At 42.5% G+C, this 17,823-nt stretch overlaps 1 protein-coding gene across 8 annotated transcripts in view; it reads right to left on the bottom strand.

The window, feature by feature from the left end:
• The window catches only part of NCOA7 (nuclear receptor coactivator 7), a 91,138-nt gene that overhangs the window by 70,161 nt on the left and 3,154 nt on the right, over positions 1-17,823 (bottom strand). For 4 of the 8 annotated variants that reach the window (XM_072331116.1, XM_072331124.1, XM_072331122.1 and 1 more), the window contains exon 1: positions 12,758-12,903. The exons of 1 other annotated variant lie outside the window; for it this stretch is intronic. The gene's annotated coding sequence lies outside the window, so the exon portion shown is untranslated. 3 more of the 8 variants (XM_072331118.1, XM_072331123.1, XM_072331120.1) reach the window with 3 other exon arrangements.

The raw sequence follows: 17,823 nt of genomic DNA, 5'->3' as shown, positions 1-17,823 counted from the left end.
TCTGGTGGGTTGCTTCCAACTTAGGATATTCTATGATTTAAAATCATGCAGCTCTTCTCTTCCTCTTTACACTGTGGAGTCAATGTATCTCTCAACTTTTTATCTGGTAGGAAAACATTGTAATTTCCCCCTTAGCAAATGGAGAACTGAGCTCTAAGTAACTTCCACGCGCTCACTTAAGAGCAGAGGAACAACATACACAAATACCCTCCCTCCACAGAGAGCAGGTGTGGGCTATAGCATCTCACACAACAGCAGCTGTTTATTTCTGCTTCTCTATTCTACCTCTGCCCCAAGATTACAGATAAACCACGTACAGCACCTCACACTACTACACATTTCCTTAACGTTACCTGCTGCAGTACAAGCATTGCATTGTTGCCACTCACAGGCTTGGGGCATGAAGCATTACTGAGGATTCTACTCAGCTCTGCAGCAGAGCACCTTCTTATGGCCAATAAGGCTTCTGGGCATACATGCCACTTTTACACTAAAGAGCATACCATGAGAGATGAGGAGGATTACATCAGCAAGTCAATATTAAGACCAAAAAATGAAATATATATGTAGTATCTTAAGTGCAATGTTGCAAATTTCCACCAAGTTACCAGAGTAAGAAATTGTATGGCAACAGAGGGAAAGTATTTTTAGCACATTAGTTATGAAATTGAACACCTGGGGTTGCTGTCTGTGTCTGTGGTCAGACCAAAGCAGTTACCAAGCACTACACGCACACTAACATGGCTGTTGCATAGGATCACACAGAACATGCTTGTGCGTAAAGCAACAGAGCAGGCAAGACATTACAGCACTTTAGGCTGAAAGGGTAATATAAACATACAGCCAGCAAAAAAAAAAGAACAGATTAAGTCAACCATTTTATTTATTTACTTATTTATTTGTCTTCTTTGAGCAGAATGACTTAGATAAAATTAGTCTGGAAGCTCTCAGGAAAGCACTAGTACATGCCAATAAAACACAGCAGAGACTAATTACGTTAAATTAGATTTAGTAATTCAAACAAAAAACTGAGAGTTTATTCTAAAGCTATCTTAAGATAAATATAAGATTATTTTACTGTTACTACATAGTCACAATGTAATTAGCATGTAAAGTACAATGCAATGTTAAGATGTTAATAAGCTCTATCTTTATAAAGAAGTACCAGTCTATTATACCTAACTGAAGGGTACTAAGCAAAAACTAGGAGAGCTTCCCCACTTGAGTGAAGTTGGGACTGATCACTCAGCTGTTGCTAAGGAGAACAACCCTCATTTATGCATATAATTCCACTGACATTTAAAATGTTAAGTCTGTCAAGTTTCATGCAACAGGGTTTCACTCCTAAAAGTCCCAAATGCAAAAATTAAAAAAAACCTGAAAGTGAATTTGTATGCAAAAATGACTTCTAGACTTCCTGTTCAGACTAAATGTGCAGACCAGTATCACAGTTTCTCCATCTTAAACGCAAAGCTTGACAGCAGCTTGTTCTGCCTGCTACATCATGTGGACTTGCAACAGCATGTTCAGAAGCCCAGGATAATAGAGATAAAATACATAAATGAAAAACATACCTTTGGTTAAGGAACTGACTGCAATGGTTTCTGAGGTTATTATGTCTGCTGCAAGCTAAAAGTCATTTTCATTCTTCATTAACATGATTGAAGCAGGCTAAGCTTAGATCACTTTCAACTCGCCAAGTAAATACGCAAGAGCCAAACAGAGTTCAAATAAAATAAACTCAATGATTAAATCATAGAATCATAGAATCACTCAGGTTGGAAAAGACCTAAAAGATCATCAAGTCCAACCATAACCCAACCACCCTAACCTAACTAACAACCCTTCGCTAAATCATGTCCCCGAGCCTCAAATCCAAATGGCGTTTAAACACATCCAGGGATGGTGACCCAACCACCTCCCTGGGAAGCCTATTCCAGTGCTTAGCAACCCTTTCTGCAAAGAAGTTTCTCCTCATATCCAACCTAAACATACCCTGGTGCAACTTGAGGCCATTTCTCCTCATTCCGTCACAAGTGAGAGGAGACCAACCCCACAGACATTTCTGATTCAGAATGTCAATAACAAAAACTAGAAACAGCTACTATGGACTCTCCAGCTGAATCATCCCTAGCTTACTTGGGAGGAAAAATTTACCACTAACTCAGGCTATCATATTTCATACAGAACAAAGTGAAGCAAAAGAGCTGCCAGAAAGTCAAGGCCACAAGTGAGAGCTGTCAAGAGAAAATCATTTAGATTTAATCTTCCCAATCAGACAGCTGAACATCACCAGATATATTTTCCATTAAGATCAATGCATTTTACTGCATAACTCGGCAGTGGTTGTTAGAAATTAGTTATAAAACTGTAAACTGATAAGCAGAGTGCTACATCATACTGAATGAGAAAGTGCAGTACTGTTTGAAACAGAGCCACTTTGGAAGATTTTCATTTATAAGTCAGCAGTTAAGATTCTGTAGAATTTGCTGGCCCCTGAAGTATTTGAAGAATTAACCCCTTCATTTTCTTGCATCTCCTGTGTCAACTCACCCCAGTTCAAGTGAAATATTAAAGCCAACCTCTCTGAACCCAACACCTTTTACATTCACTGTGTAAAGATACACATGGTATGGTGGGTCAGTATGCCAAATCCTGCATGCTTCGTGGACTGTTGACAGAAAGAACTGGTTTCTTCCTACAAAAAATGTTGCAACAGAAGATACAAGGAAGCAGAAAAACATCAACATTCGGATAAGGAGAACAAACTGTGTAGCCACCATAATACAGACAACCTTGTACATGTAAACAATGGAAGTGCCCAGGAATGTGTAGGGTACTGGCTCCAGTTATTTGTGAGACTGAAGCGTCAGCAACTTTATTAAATAAACTATGTCTCCCAAAATTCCTTGTCAAAAACATTTGCTCTCTTTTCAAAGGCTGCAGGCTGAGACTCAGAAGCACGTTGCTGTCATTCAGCAAAGTTGCTACAAAGTCACAGCTCTTCTAACTGCAAGCTGAATGGTTTGACCATTGTGCCTTTCTTTCTCAAGACACCTTGTCAGTGAAACCAAACTGTGCTTATGGGAGATACTGAGGTATCTCTACCACTCTTTATAAGGTATTTCTGAGTATTTCAGATCCTTGACTGATATACCTACATCAAATATGTAGGACATTGTTAAGTGGCACTGGATCCCAGTGTCACACATCCCAGACCAGGTCACACCTCAGAGTCTTTCCTATTAACCAGTTCCTGCAAGTGGAATTTACACTGGCAAAAAAAGCAGAATTCCTCACACAGAAGCATCACCACTAACAGATGTACAATAAACATCCTTCACAAATTGCACAGTACAAGTACCAATCCAAAGAAAGTGGGCTTTTTGAAGGTGCTAAAACATGCCCATGCAGCAAGCCGCTGCCATGGTTTGAAGTGTTGCTGCTCTTTGTCTTTCTCCTTTTCACCTGCTACAGTTGTACATTATCACTACTCCACCAAAAACTGCCAGACAAATTACCTGTAAGTAACAGATTCAGCAGAGAGACTCCATACCTGCAGCCCAGTTTGTCTCCTGCCATGTCAGCTCATATCCACTTCCACCCAGCTGATCTACTGAAAGCAACACAGGCTTTTGTGCCACACAGATGAACTGCACACACACGTTTGTAATGGCAGAGTTGACAGAAAGAGGCAGACCTGCAGCTGTAGACTTAACTCCTCATGTAGTCACCCTGCACGGTAGGCCTCAGAAACTGTACAGTTTGATAACTGGCAAGAGGAGCCAGCAAGTGCCAGGCACAGACTACAGACGAGAAACGCACACTCTCAGGGTCACAGATTTGGTTAGCACATTCTCAGTGCTCTACAGAATAAGGCAAAGCAAATGATAAAGTATTAAAATACACATAAATCTGCCAATTTAATGGGAAGTTTTAGAACCGTTTGAGTATATTTCCAATAAAATTCATGCTGTAAAAATTACTATAAATTTTTATTTAAAAAGTAACTATCATTTTCAATTTTACAGGGAAAAAGATGAAGCTAACAGCCTACTGACTTTACAATGTGAAAGATTAGCATTTATAAATACTTCCTCTCCCATAAAAGCAACTCAAGATAGAAGAGGTAATTGAAGGGGAAACGATCATTTTCCTATCCCTTCTCAACATTCCTTTCCAGCCCACCTTGCCTGTAAGGACTGATGCAAATCCAGGTGCATGATGCACCTCTCTCACCTGCCTCTCAAGAAGCAGTGGGGCTGAGACAATGAGTGGAGCAAAAAGGGAGTCTTGCAATAACACAATGCAAATGTTTTCTGATTTGAAACACCCTTACCAGTATCAGAATGCCAGGTTTCCATAGCAACCTCAATTCTGCCATGAATACGCTGTATATTAAATAACACATTGAACAGTTTGATTCTAACAGAAAATCCTGTCTGCCCCTAACACAGGAGACAAACACTGGACACCTTCCCTGGCTACTTCTGACCTGCCCAGCCTGCAGCACTCAGCGCATCACAGTGCTTTGGCACTGCAGGGTATGACACCAGTGCAGGCCACAAGTGCCCAGATGCTGCAGGCCATGGTGCAGCACTGCCACAGCACTCTGACAGCCAGCTGTGCCCTTACTGCTGCATGGCCTGAGGCCTGGCTCAATAGCAGCAATGTTTCTAATTATTTCCTTCCTTCTTGCATGATTCCTTTCAGTATTGTGTGATGAAGAATGATTTAGTCCTCGTGCTCCTGTGAAACATCTTCAAAGCCTTTATTATCTTTCTGTTCATCCTTTCTCTAGCTAAAGACTCCTATACAACATTACAAGCAGTTTCTGGTCCTGTACCGACAGCCAGCTTGCGTCATTTACAAGGCAAAATCTCATATGTGAAAACAAATTTACCTTGATATACAACACAGCAGTATCACATTTACCTACCTCAAATTAGACAGTCTCTCTGAAGAGCTACTTGCTTCTGCCCAGAAGCAGAGGAACAGTTTTTCTGTGTCATAGATATTCATGCACAGCTGAGTGCCTGCTTGAAAATATTCAGGCAAATAAGATTAGCAGTGTATTTCTATATATATTGAAGAGACACAGATGATACGAACCACCTGTAGGCTTTTTTTTTTTTTTTTTTTTTCTTATGGTGTACCTAATCTGGCCTTCATTTGCTCAATGAAAGACGTATTCAGCCAGTAAGACAATTCAAAGCTTGTTTTGTTTTTAAGGTTGAGCAGCTGCATAAAACAGAAGCATGGAAATTATTTGGTGTTATTGCTTTACCAAAAATGTTTACCTTCAGGCTATTTGAGGGTTTTAAAAGCTGTTACTGAACGGGGGTGTTCTTGTTGATCAGAGCAGGGTGATTTTGAAACTAAAAGAATCATGCGCTTAGTGCAGCAACAAAGTATCTCAACATTTCTGAAGTTAAACATTCCTTTTTGCTAGGAAATCATCATCATCATTTTTAAAAAGCTTTTACACAGTTTGACCTGATTTTACAAATAGCTTCAACCAATTACTCCAGCGCTGCACTTTCATGGAAGCCATTTCAGCCTCATAGTAGGTACATTGCTGAGCCCTGCGCTCACACAGATTTATGTCTGCATCATGTGCCTTCAGAAGGACTACTTGCTTATTGTACTTCCAGTACCTAAGTACAGTTCTGCAGAATTGGAACCTAAAGCTGTGGACTTCTCTTTCACTCCAAGATAGTCCTAACATAGCTAGTACTGCTGAGTTTTTCAGATTGCCCACATACTCCAAGCAAAGCCTCCAACCTTCTCTTGTTTACAGCTACACCAAAGTAATTGCTTGGCTGACCTCAAGTTGAAGTCATCTAGAATAGTTAATATATTAACAGCATTTTTTTTTTTTTTTGGTCCATGTTAAAGCCTTTGTTTTTAAACCACCTTGGGTGTCTAAAACTTAAGATTTGGTAAAGAACAGTTCAGACCTTTTCACAGTGCAAATCTGTCTCCAAATAGGGTAAAAATATACAACCTAAAAAAGAAAGGACAGAAAAAAACCTCTAGCTTACATCTACTATGCCTGTGTATGTAATTGAACTGTAGTTAAAAAGCATCGGCACTTTATTTATAGGAAGTACATTATTCTAGAGCTAGATATACGTTCTGATCAATAACTACTACAAGACTTAGAAGTAAATCTACACTTCAAATCCAGAATGCACTGCTGGGCTAGCCTAATGAACTGCCAGTATGTGGCATGAGCTTTTCACAGGTTAACATGGCTTTTCTGAACTTTCTGCTTGCTGAACTCAGTGAGGCAGAAAGATAAAAAAGTGAAGGGAAGCAGGAAGATACTTTACAAGGCCAGATAAAATAAATTTCAATTTATAACACAGTCTGCTGTCATCCTAGAGCCTTTCACTGAAGAAAATAATCACCTGTAGCTCTTTGATCACAAAATTTATAACAAATAGTATGTGGAATGAAAAAGAATCAGAAATTAAAGGACTTATAAAACAATGTATCAGGTAAAACTTTTAAACACAATATAATGTTGACTGCAAAGCAGTTAAGAGTTGAAAACTGTATCAGCACTGAAAGTGAAGCCCTCATTTCAATGACGTCTGCAGAAGTTAAATCATTTATTAAGATCCTAGACAGACAGGAGAGAGGAGAAAAAAAGGCAAAAACAAAGGCAGAAAAGATACTTCTAAAGGCCTGTTACCATTTACTGATGGACAGCCATCATTTTGCCTAAGAAAAACATTTTGAAAGTTGAAGCCCTTACAGAAAGTACATAAAAATAGCACTGCACTCCTAATAGACATGGATTCTGCAAGAAGCAGGCACTGCTGCTCTGCAGAGTTTGGGTATTTCCTTCCCAGAGAGAAAAACAAGGAACAGAACATACCTTTCTTGCTTTTCTCATAAACCTAATCTGAAATGGACTTCAGAGATTAACAGAAGAACTAAGACCAGTTTTCTTAGGTAATGTATTTTCTTTATTACTCACTACTCATTGAGCCTAGAGGCAGCTCACTAACATCCATCATGGCATCAGGCATAGCTGTTTCCATGTTCCCCCCATTCATGCTGGATCATAGAATTAATAACCAAGGTTGGAAAAGACCCAAAGGATCGCCCAGTCCAACCATCTACCCATCATCAATAGTTCCCACTAACCCACGTTCCTCAACACGACGTTTGAATTTATCATCCCAGTAGGCTTCTAGGGAGAAACACCCACTGGTAGCTATGAGCTGTAAAAGCTGTTATCTTCCCAGCTCAGCTTGAGATCGACAGCCACCAGGGCAGTGTTCAGGAAAGGACAAAACCAGTTGACAAAACACTGGAACTTACCACTTGCACAACAGTGTCAACTGAGTGGGAAAAAAGAAAACTCTTTTCATGACAACGTGCTATTTGTACTACCAGAAACCATGCCTTACAATGTGAAAGCCAATTTTCAAAACAAATCATCGACTTTTAAATTTGCTGACTGATCAGTTAGCAGCAGGCTCTGTTTTAAGGAATTGGGAATTCTTGTATTGAAGGAAACAATTCTGCTCCCATCAACAACTATGTCAACATGAGCTCCACACCAGAGATTTTGCTTTCAGTCCTGTGTGACTGCAGCAGAACACAAACAGATGACACTGCAAGTTCCTGCCTAGCCTCTGCACAGCAGTGTAATGATGCCAGCCATCTCTCACTATCTATTCACCTCCCAGCAGTAAAATATGCCTAACAAACAGAGCTCAGCATCATACCCCCCTGAAAAACAAAACAAAACAAACAACAAAAAAAACAGAAAATCAAAGGAAATGCTCAGAGATATGATTTAGCAGAGCGTTGTTAGTGTTAGGGTACTATGGTTAGGCTGCGGTTGGACTTGATGATCTTTGAGGTCTTTCCCAACCTGAGTAATTCTATGATTCTAAATTTCTTCAGCTGATATGCAATCACAGGGGCTGGAGAACAACAAACTGCACCAAGTGAGTGCCATGCTTGTCACTCCTTTGAGTTTATAATTCGCCTCCTAGCCACCCTGATGACTACTCCAACTGCTTTTTACTTGACCCTTCATATGTGGGTGGCAGTGGTTCCATCAACTGTCACATAGCTGTAGAACATTCGGCTCATATCTGTGCAGGTGGCTAGCTCATGTCAGGCAAAGCCAGTCTTTCACCACACACCTGTATATGTTTTAGCACACAGCATATGCTGCTCCATAACAAAGTGGAAACCAAAGACTTTCCCATTTGCTTCACCACCCGTTGTCACCACAATGTCATCACTAACACCACACATCCACTGGACAACATCTACAGGCTGCAAGCTCTTAGAGATGGGATAGAAGGAGCTCTCTGGATTTTATGCCAAAAGTTATCAGAGTTGCTACCATTAATCTTCAGCAGCTTCGTTGCATGAGTCTTGATGAGTGACAGGAAAGAGTTTGAAAAGTCAAATACTGCTTGCAGATTACAAGAAAAGTTCTTTGTTCTTCAGTAAATAGTCTAAATATCATACAAAATAGTTTGAATGGTGACAAGTGTCTCAGCACAGAAGTACTGTGTTGAGCCACTGACGATAGCAAATTGTTCCTTACAACATCCCGAGTAAGAACTTAGGCAGATTCCAAGCAGTTTCTGATATCACCTGAGCTGACAGTAAGGCATCTGCACATCTTCCTCCAAAAGTAAAGGTGGTAGCAATGGTTCATAAAAGTTCATACTTCTTTTATATCTTCTGCATCAGTTTTAGAGTATTTAAAAAGAAAACAAATGAGATAATAAGACAGATGGCATGTGGGACAGAGAGGAGGAAAAAATAAAGATAAGCGTAGCTGTAGAGAGAAAGCACTGCTAGAAAAGATTTATATTTACTTGGAAAAATGGCATAAGTTGCCTTTCCTTTAGACAAGGTTCCTCCCACTTTGAGTTCAAGGTAGTAGTAGCTCTCGCTGTGAACTGCCACAGAACAAAGCTGTGATTTCTTGAGACACTCTTGAGACACTTAGATTTGGGGGAATGGCTTTCAGATACCTAAAGAAACTCTGAAGGGAAGATCCCCAAATCAGTCAGAAAGGGTGAAGCTAGGGTAGGATATCCATAGTCTGAATATTAGTAGCTGTTAACAAAAAGACTTATAAATCCTGCTGCAGTGGAAAGGGAAAGAAACAAACACTCCTAATTTGACACTTTAAGCAAAAGATAAACACAAATCTTGCCTGAACAAACAGGTACAGTATCCTTGCTCAGCTCTGTAAACCTGTAACCTGTAAACCTGGTTGAAATTACCATCACTTAAACATGATAGGCAGTCAGAGAGCCTAGATTTTAAGATGCTGAAAGAAGAAACAAGACTTACTTCCCCCCCCCAGCCAAAAACAAACAAACAAACAACAACAACTTAAAGCATACTATGAGTAGCCGTGACAAAGTACACTCGGTTTTCAAACAGGAGGCCGGGTGCTCAATTACACGTTTTACAGGAGACAGAACAACTGAATGTAAGGAACAGACTGATCTAGCTAATAAGGCCGCAGGACCTCAAGCAACATGGAATCTGAGGCATGCAACTGAAAATTCAGCAGATGTTTTAAAAGTAAGATTAAGTAAAATTCAGAAAGGCCCATAAAGATTACGAAGCTTACAATAGATACAATATTCATCAAGCCTAAGCCAGTTCTCCTAGAGGAGAAAAATTTGCCATAAGATTGCAGCTTGAGTACAGGCTCATCTTTAGGATGCTACGTGGTATCAAGGTGAAATACTGATGCAAGTATCCAAGTTTAGTCAGAGACTGGGAGCAGCCCTGCTGTGAGAGCAAAGCACTGCGCAAGCAGTAACTTGCATTTCCCAGCACTTACTTCTAGCTTCTGTGCTGTGCCCCATGGTGGAGTCCTGACAGGCCATACAAAGCCTGTCCATGCATCCTCCTCCTGCAATCAAAAGGAACAGAAACTGCAGATTCATAACAAAGGGCCCTGGGATTGCAGCACTACACTGTGGACTTCAAAACGGAATAAACAGTAGATGTCTTTCGGCTGCAGCTCACGGCTGCTTACACCTGCTTGATGTTTTCATGTGGCTTTCCACCCACAATCAGAAAGGTCTGAAAAGAAAAGGAAGAAAAATATTTCCATAACGTGCTTGATGCGTCAAACTAAAACAATGTGATTATAGTGGTAATATAATCCCTCCGTTTTGGTATCTCGGGAATAAAGCGAGGGAGAAATGTCTCGAGAATAAGGAAATCAGATCTCAAAAAATACATCTAAAAACTCAATTCTTCTACCTTTATTTTCGTTCTTACCGAAGGAGGCCCCTAAGTGAGCCCTCTTGGCACTGACTTCCCTCCTCAGCTGTAGTTACATTTCCTCTTTTGGGGAAAGTGATACCAGCCCACATGAAGGCCCTGAAGCAGCAGCGCAATCTGTGTGTCACACACACACAGACAGCAGACCTTGAGACTAAACATCCTCACAGCAGGGAGCAAGAAATGAGAAGCACAGAGGCCAGTACACACCCCCACCCTCAGCACTGTACCAGCCAGCAGATGCCTCACCAAAACAAGAGCTGAGCCCACAAAACCTTGGACGTGTACAGATTATTGATTGTGGGAAGGAAGAGATTTGTCACTCTGTGACTCCTTGGATGGTCACAGCAGATTCACTCAAAGCTAAGGGAAAATTAGTCCCTTCATCCTCTATTTGCATCGTAATTATTTTCAGCAGAAATTTCCAGCTGCCTGAAGCAGCAGGTCCTTGCATCAGATCACGCTCCAGAGGATCACACTAATTTCCACCTTTGACATGCTCACCCAGATGGGTGACTGCAGGGAGCCCCTGCAGATGCTGTACATAATCTAGAGCATTTTACACAGTTTTATTAATAACCTTATAAAGAAATGTTATTCTCAAACACAAATCACTTTTCAATGAATCACTTAAAAGAATAGACCTACACATAAGCTGTCCACTGAAGAGAAGTCAGACCCATAAGCTAGCCAAATATTTACAGCGGCAACCCCTGGCCAACCTCAGTCTTCTCTTTCAAAACCCTGGATACAAAAAGCAAAATAAAACAGTATTCCTACCCTGCCAGACAAGAACTTGTCCAATCAATTCTAAGTCACTTCATCTCCAAAGGGAATCATTTATCATTTCAGCAATAGACGAGCAAATAAAAATCGGAACATGGCCATTGACCCACTGAAAACATAAGAGAACAGCCCACTGGGCAAAGGCAAGTGCTGTGACTCAGAGACCTGACTTTGCAACTTAGATAAGGCACACTTTCAGAATACCTGATTATTTTTTTAATGGCATAATAAACAACAACGGTACTGAATTTAACCCAAGTACACAATTTCCAGCAAACTCAAGACTTTGATTCATTAAGAGAAAGAAAGAAAGAAAGAAAGAAAGAAAGAAAGAAAGAAAGAAAGAAAGAAAGAAAGAAAGAAAGAAAGAAAGAAAGAAAGAAAGAAAGAAAGAAAGAAAGAAAGAAAAGTCATTGTAAAGTATGTTATGTCTACAAGCAGTCCCAACAACTCCATTAAAGCTCCTCACAGAACCCAAGTTACTTATGGGTTTTGATCCTTAAAATATTTTGCTTACACTTACAAACATTATCCTGAATAAGGACAACCTTGCAAGGACAACAGAGAATGCAGCTGCTTGACCTTTTACCTTGCCTTACATCTGTTGCTGATAATGTAGCTTCCATTCAGAAACTATATAGGCATGTACACTTTTCTTTCCATTTTCTATTGTGTTTGCCATTAATTTCCTGAAGTCAGAGTATGTACATACAAACTTATGCATAGGCACATCCAAAACCCAATATAAACGTAATGTAATTTCCACACCACGGAAATACCTGCTTATACAACAGCTTGGAAGAGCTCTCCAGTGTGCATTTTAAACATCATCCAACTACAGGCACTTAGTCAGGAGCACAGCATCCTGCAGCAAGCCATAATCAATTAACGAGCACCTACCCGTCCTTCAAGTCCATTACTACGCATTAGCACAAGACACGCACGATGATTTAATGGGTGAACGGTACAGTGGCGTGTAAAGTAAACACGCGGTAGAAGGCTGCCGTAAGCATTCATCACCCGATTCCATCACCTGGAGGCCGCATCGGTCAGTACCACACGCTGCCAGCAGCCCACAGCTCAGCCCCAGGGCCGGGCACTAACGCGGATGCCGAGGGTGAGGTTAGCTGCGCACATACAGATGGACGGACGGACGGACGGACAGACAACAGTCACCGCCGGACCTCCAGCTGCGCTTCCTAGTCACGGTCATCAGAGACTGTAAGTTAACAGGGAGAGCTCGGAACATTCCAGTAAATCACGCGAGGTCTAGGGAAAAAATCCGATCGGAAGGCTGAAGGCCATCAGCAGAACGACTCATTCCGCTCCGCTCCGCCAGCAGCCAAACTACGGGTCCGCAGAGAGAGCCCCGCAAGCAGCGTCGCTCAGCCCGGCAGGCACACGGCCACCGCAGCACCGCGAGCACGCACACAGCCCCCAGCCCGCAAAACAAGGATACGCAGAGCGGAGGGCGGCGCAGCCCTCGCCTCCCCGCGCCGCGGCTCCGGGCGACATCCGCACGGCAGCTCAGCGGCCGCCCCCGCTCCCTCCCGCCCCGCAGCACCGCCGGGCCCTGGCCGCGGCCGCCGCCCCGCGCCTCCTCCGCACGCCGGGCGGCGACCCCGCGGCTTAACGGCGGATGCGTCCCGACCTCCCTTCCCCGCGGCCAGCGCACCTGCAGGGAGGACGAACGGCGGCGGCGGCATGGCGACCGCGGAGATAGCACCGCTCCCCGCTCGGCCGGAGCAGGACCAGCCCCACAGCTCCCGAGCGGCCCGCCTGGGCTCGGCCTGGCCCGCGGCTCCGCCCCACCGCGCCGAGCCGCCCCCGGCCCGCCCCGGACCCGTGGGAGGGGGCGCGGTCAGCCCCGTGGGTGCAATGTGGGCTTCGGGAGCTGCTCAGGGGATCCCGGTGCCGCCGGCACTGTACCGGGAAGGGGGTACCCTCGGGGTGAGGGAAAAGCTTCACCCCTGTTTAGCTGTTTTTAAGGGTAATACTAAAGCGCCGCTTTTGGAAATCCAGGTTTGCAGATGTCCATCGGAAACTGAAATGCCTGTAAACTTCCTGTTGTTTGCACATCCATCGCGTGCAGGCTTCCTCACAAGCATTCCGTGAACCCCCCAAAAACCCATCCAAGTTACCAGAAACTCTGCTCCCTTACCTTAGGTACCTCTGGGTAACCCTACCAGAGATCGTAAATGAGACCTCACTTTCTGTTCCCTCCTCTAGTCAGTAAGCAGCTGAGAAAGACAGGAACTCCAGGGGAAAGGCCTTCCATATCGCAGCACCACTAAATCCCAGAGTCTGCAAGACAGAGGTGTGTAGACAGACAGATGCCTGCATAAACAGCAACTTAACGTAACACAAAATGTGTTTGTGTGCATGCAGATGGGAAAAGACCGTGCAAAAATAAAACAGCAATTGGTACATGAGTACATCCAGATAAGAATCATTTTTCTTAGTAGTTATGTTGTTAGTCTACATCAAAGCCTGTTGGATTTAAAGGGAAGTACCTGGCATAGGCTTCCCCCCCCCCCCCCCCCCTTTGTTTAATAACCTAACAACTGCTTAAAGATCCCTTTCAAAATCATCTGTGTTGATTATGGAGCTTATAAATAAGAGGGAAACCAACTTTTTACTTAGTCTGACAGCAATAGGACAAAGAGGAATTGTTTTAAACTAAAAGAGGAGAGATCATGGAGAGAGTGTGGTGAGGTCCTGACACAGGTGCTGAGAGGAGCTGTGATGCCCCATCCCTGGAGGTGCTCAAGGCCAGGCTGGATGTGGCTCTGAGCAGCCTGAGCTGCTGGGTGGCAGCCCTGCTCATGGCAGAGGTTGGGGCTGGATGGTCTTTCAGGTCCTTTCCAGCCTAAGCCATTCTGTGACTCTAGGATTCTATGATTTCAAGTATGAATGCAGCTCTCATATGGATGTGCAGCCATCTCCCAGCTGAATTTAAATGTCAGTGACACCCTATTCTAACTCCAGGAAAAGTTGCCTCTGTTGAGATGTAGTTTACTCTCCATCGAGTGCATCACCTGTTTGTCTTGTGCAGAAGACTTTACCAGGACAATGCATAGATTCCATATATCAGACAAAGTAACGACACATTCCTCTTCAGAATTTACATAGCCCTGAGCATTTTAAATGCCTGTTCTAGCTACTGACATTGGAAAGAACTCACTCTAGATCCAGTCACAGCAGCAGAATAATCACATTGAAGCTGGAACAGAAGCACAGCACAAGTTCCAGTTACAGAACTGTGAGATATCACTTGGACTTGAAGCCTGTGCAACATGGTGTAGGGAACCTGCTTTGGCAGGGAGGTTGGACTCAGTGGTCTCTGGAGGTCCCTTCCAGCCCCTATGATTCTATGAAGCCATAGACAAGTTGATGACATTGGAAGAAATTGCGTGGCTGGATCTAACAAACCAAATAAGTTTTATTTTTACAGAGTCTGGAAGCAAGAGATAGTGCCTATCTGCTACAGTCATGAACATGACAGGCAGAGGTAGGTATAGATACAGAGATGCATCATCTTTGAAATAAAACCTTTGAAACAAAACTTAGTTTTGATCTCTGTATATCATAGGCAATAGGAACAGTCTGAATAGTCTGCTCTTTCCTGGGACAATACATTCCTATGGAAAAATATTTTAAATGCAAATGATTTAACACTGTTTAAAATCACAGTCTTTGTGATATTAATGCTTAGAATATCTTCGGCAGGTGTTCTCATCTGTTACTGATTTCAGGATCAGACAAACTTGTTTTATCACTGATCACACTGTACTGAATGAGATAAAAATGCAAGTTTGATTTCTAGTCACTTTCATCAATTTTTACTCTTGGAAAAAATAAGATTTCTTACACAAGCTCACATGCATAATAGCATATGGAAGAACAGACTTCAGATACTGAAGTACAATATTTGAACAGTTTGATCTCCCACTGAATATCCACTGCAGTGGATATTAATAGAACTGCATACACTGCAGAGAAAAGAATAGTCAGAGGTACTGATGGTGAATTTCTGACCTGCACTCAGATCAGCTTTCATGAATATAAGGAAAAAAGAAAAGTAAAGAAGAAATCAATTGCTCGGGTATGGCTCACATCACTTTTTCCCCCAAACATCTGCATCTGTTACCTTACTGCCCGTTTATTTAAGGAAGGTAACACGCAATAAAGAATTACTGAAGTAAAGAATATCCTAACAGTCCAGTTGTGAAAAGGTATAAAAATAAACATGAGATGGATGTTTCCCATTCCTACTAGCAGTCATTCTGTTGTTCAGTGTTTTTCCCCCCTTCCCCCCCCAAGAATTTTTACAACTTTTTCCACTATGAAACAGTCACAAAATAGCTTTGATACAGACAGACATCTTCCTAACTGAGTCTCTGCTTGATCCTACCATGCACTAGGGGCTGACTTCCCTTACAACACATCACTCTTTTTAGCTTGGTTTTTGCAGTTTAGGCCAAGAGCTTAAAAAACCATGCAAGAACTTCTCCCCTCATAACTGATACTGTTCTCCAGTTTCTACTGTCAAGTGGATCAAACCAGAAGGTGCTTCCAAAAGGCTCTGCAGAGGAGACTGAGAAATGAAAAGGATTTACTTAGATACAGAGGCAGATAAGAACAAAACTGTCTTTCTCTCAAATAAGGTTTCTTTGCTGAGCTCAGTGGACATTTAATGAAGCACCCACTGCCATGCCTTATCCCAGACCCCAGTATCATCTTTTAACAGAGGCAAGAGGAAAAGCTGGCCTAGGCATTCCTGAATCAAATACAGTGTCAGGGGAGGAATGGGAGAACAAGGGAAGCAGTAGTACAACTTGCAAGATTATTTGTAACAGTATTGCTGGTGAGTTTCTCTCCTATTCCTTCTCAGAATCTTTACAGTGTTCTCTATAAACAGTAAATAACTGGTTTACAAAGTATGAAAACATGACAATGCAAATTCTCTCATACTGCCCCCTAGCACCACTGAAATTAAACTACAAGAGGACAGAGCCATTTGCTTTTGCTTCTACAGTGATCTTGGAGCTAGGAGTATCAGGACTGCTGTAAAAACTGGGAAACATCTTTTGAGACTTTCCTTAGATTCTTTCCATCAAAAACTACCACGAAGAAAATAGCTTTAAGAAACCTAAACTGCAGTAGTGTGTCGTTTTTCTTTCAACACCCCTCCTCCTCCAAGATCATTATTATAATCCAACAGTTAGGTAACCGTTCTGACTATACATGGATATTAAACATAAAAACGCATCAGTCTGTGCAGAATCTTTTCCTTCCTTTTCATTTCCACCTCCCCAACACTGGGATGATGCACATTTTAAACCAGGCTAATTTAAATAAGAAAAGCTGATGCCAAGACTTTCCAGCTCAAATAAACAGCTGAAGAAAGAGAAGTGATAAATGCACATATTGCACGTAATTATAAATAATGATTACAGTGTCTGCTCAGATACAGGATTTCCCCTACTACCAGACTGGGTACTCTAGGTACTAAAGACAATTTGTACTTACCATTATGTAGCGGAAACAACCAAATAAAAGACTTGAGTAAATTAACAGATCGCTTTGATGTTATTCTTACTCATTTTTATGCAGTAAACCTGCTGTCGCACATTAATTAACCTGGCAAATGAAAGTAATAATAACGTAATATATTCATATGGAACAGACAAGTTAATTGTGTGCTGCTTTAGAGCTTGCAGCTAAAGTGAGTGCTTTGATTTTTCAGGTTCCAGAATTCAGCTTTAATTACTCATCTCTGAAAGCTGGGGTACGGTACCCCAGACACTGAGTGCTACTCACTTGGCCTAACTGACTAACTTGGCTATCCCACCACGTCAGGTGATAAGCTGTGACACCCATCCTCCCCTGTTGCTCTCAGATGATCATTCCTCTCCAGCTGGTATCACAGGGATGCAGGCACAGCTGCAGCTAAGTCCGCACAAGCAGGAGGAAGAACTGCTGACAGCTGCACGGAGGGGTTTCTCTGTCGGACACAGGAACCCAGAGAAGAGGTGTAATCTTCTGTCAGGGCATATGACTTGCAGGGAAGTGAAAGCCTTTCCTAAAAACAACTAGAAAACGTCTGACTCCCAGTGCTACTTTCCTGGAGGTCGTGGAGTCTGCCCCCTGCTGCTGCAGCCTGGATTCACATATAGGAAAAAAAATTCAGCAAAACTCCAGCACATACATTTTTCACTACCCTTACAGCTGCAGTCAAGGACTCCTTCTCCAAGAAGTATAAACTTAATCATATTACTTCGTGGACCTATTCTAGTTTCGAAGGAGCTGCCTTTTCTGCTAGCATCATTGCCACAGTGGCACAGAACTCAGCTGCCCTCCAAAAGCCAGTTTTGGAGTGACAGTAAGCATTAGAGATGGGGGAGCCTTGCTGCTAACTGTGATGCCACAGAGTTGTTTAAGCACACAAACACACTTGAACCAGCAGCTGGGCTGGTATAGAACTTTCCTTATCTTAAGTTGATGCTCCAGGCAGACTCTGGGGTCAAAATAACCACTACTTTTACACTGGCTCAAACTGGCAGGACACCAGGTCCCACATGGCCTTTCTCTTCAACAAGGTGCACTGGTGTCCTGCTGGGACCAGGTGATTTTCACCTGACTACATTCCCATCTTTGCAAAGTTCTCAGGGCACGGTGGCTCCTCAACCTGGGGTGCTCCCTATCCAGCAGCCGTCAGTTTTGATCCCTCAAGAGGAA

Source organism: Excalfactoria chinensis, chromosome 3 (assembly GCF_039878825.1).
Source record: "Excalfactoria chinensis isolate bCotChi1 chromosome 3, bCotChi1.hap2, whole genome shotgun sequence".
Lineage (NCBI taxonomy): Eukaryota > Metazoa > Chordata > Aves > Galliformes > Phasianidae > Excalfactoria > Excalfactoria chinensis.
This window is presented reverse-complemented; position numbering and strand designations above follow the sequence as displayed.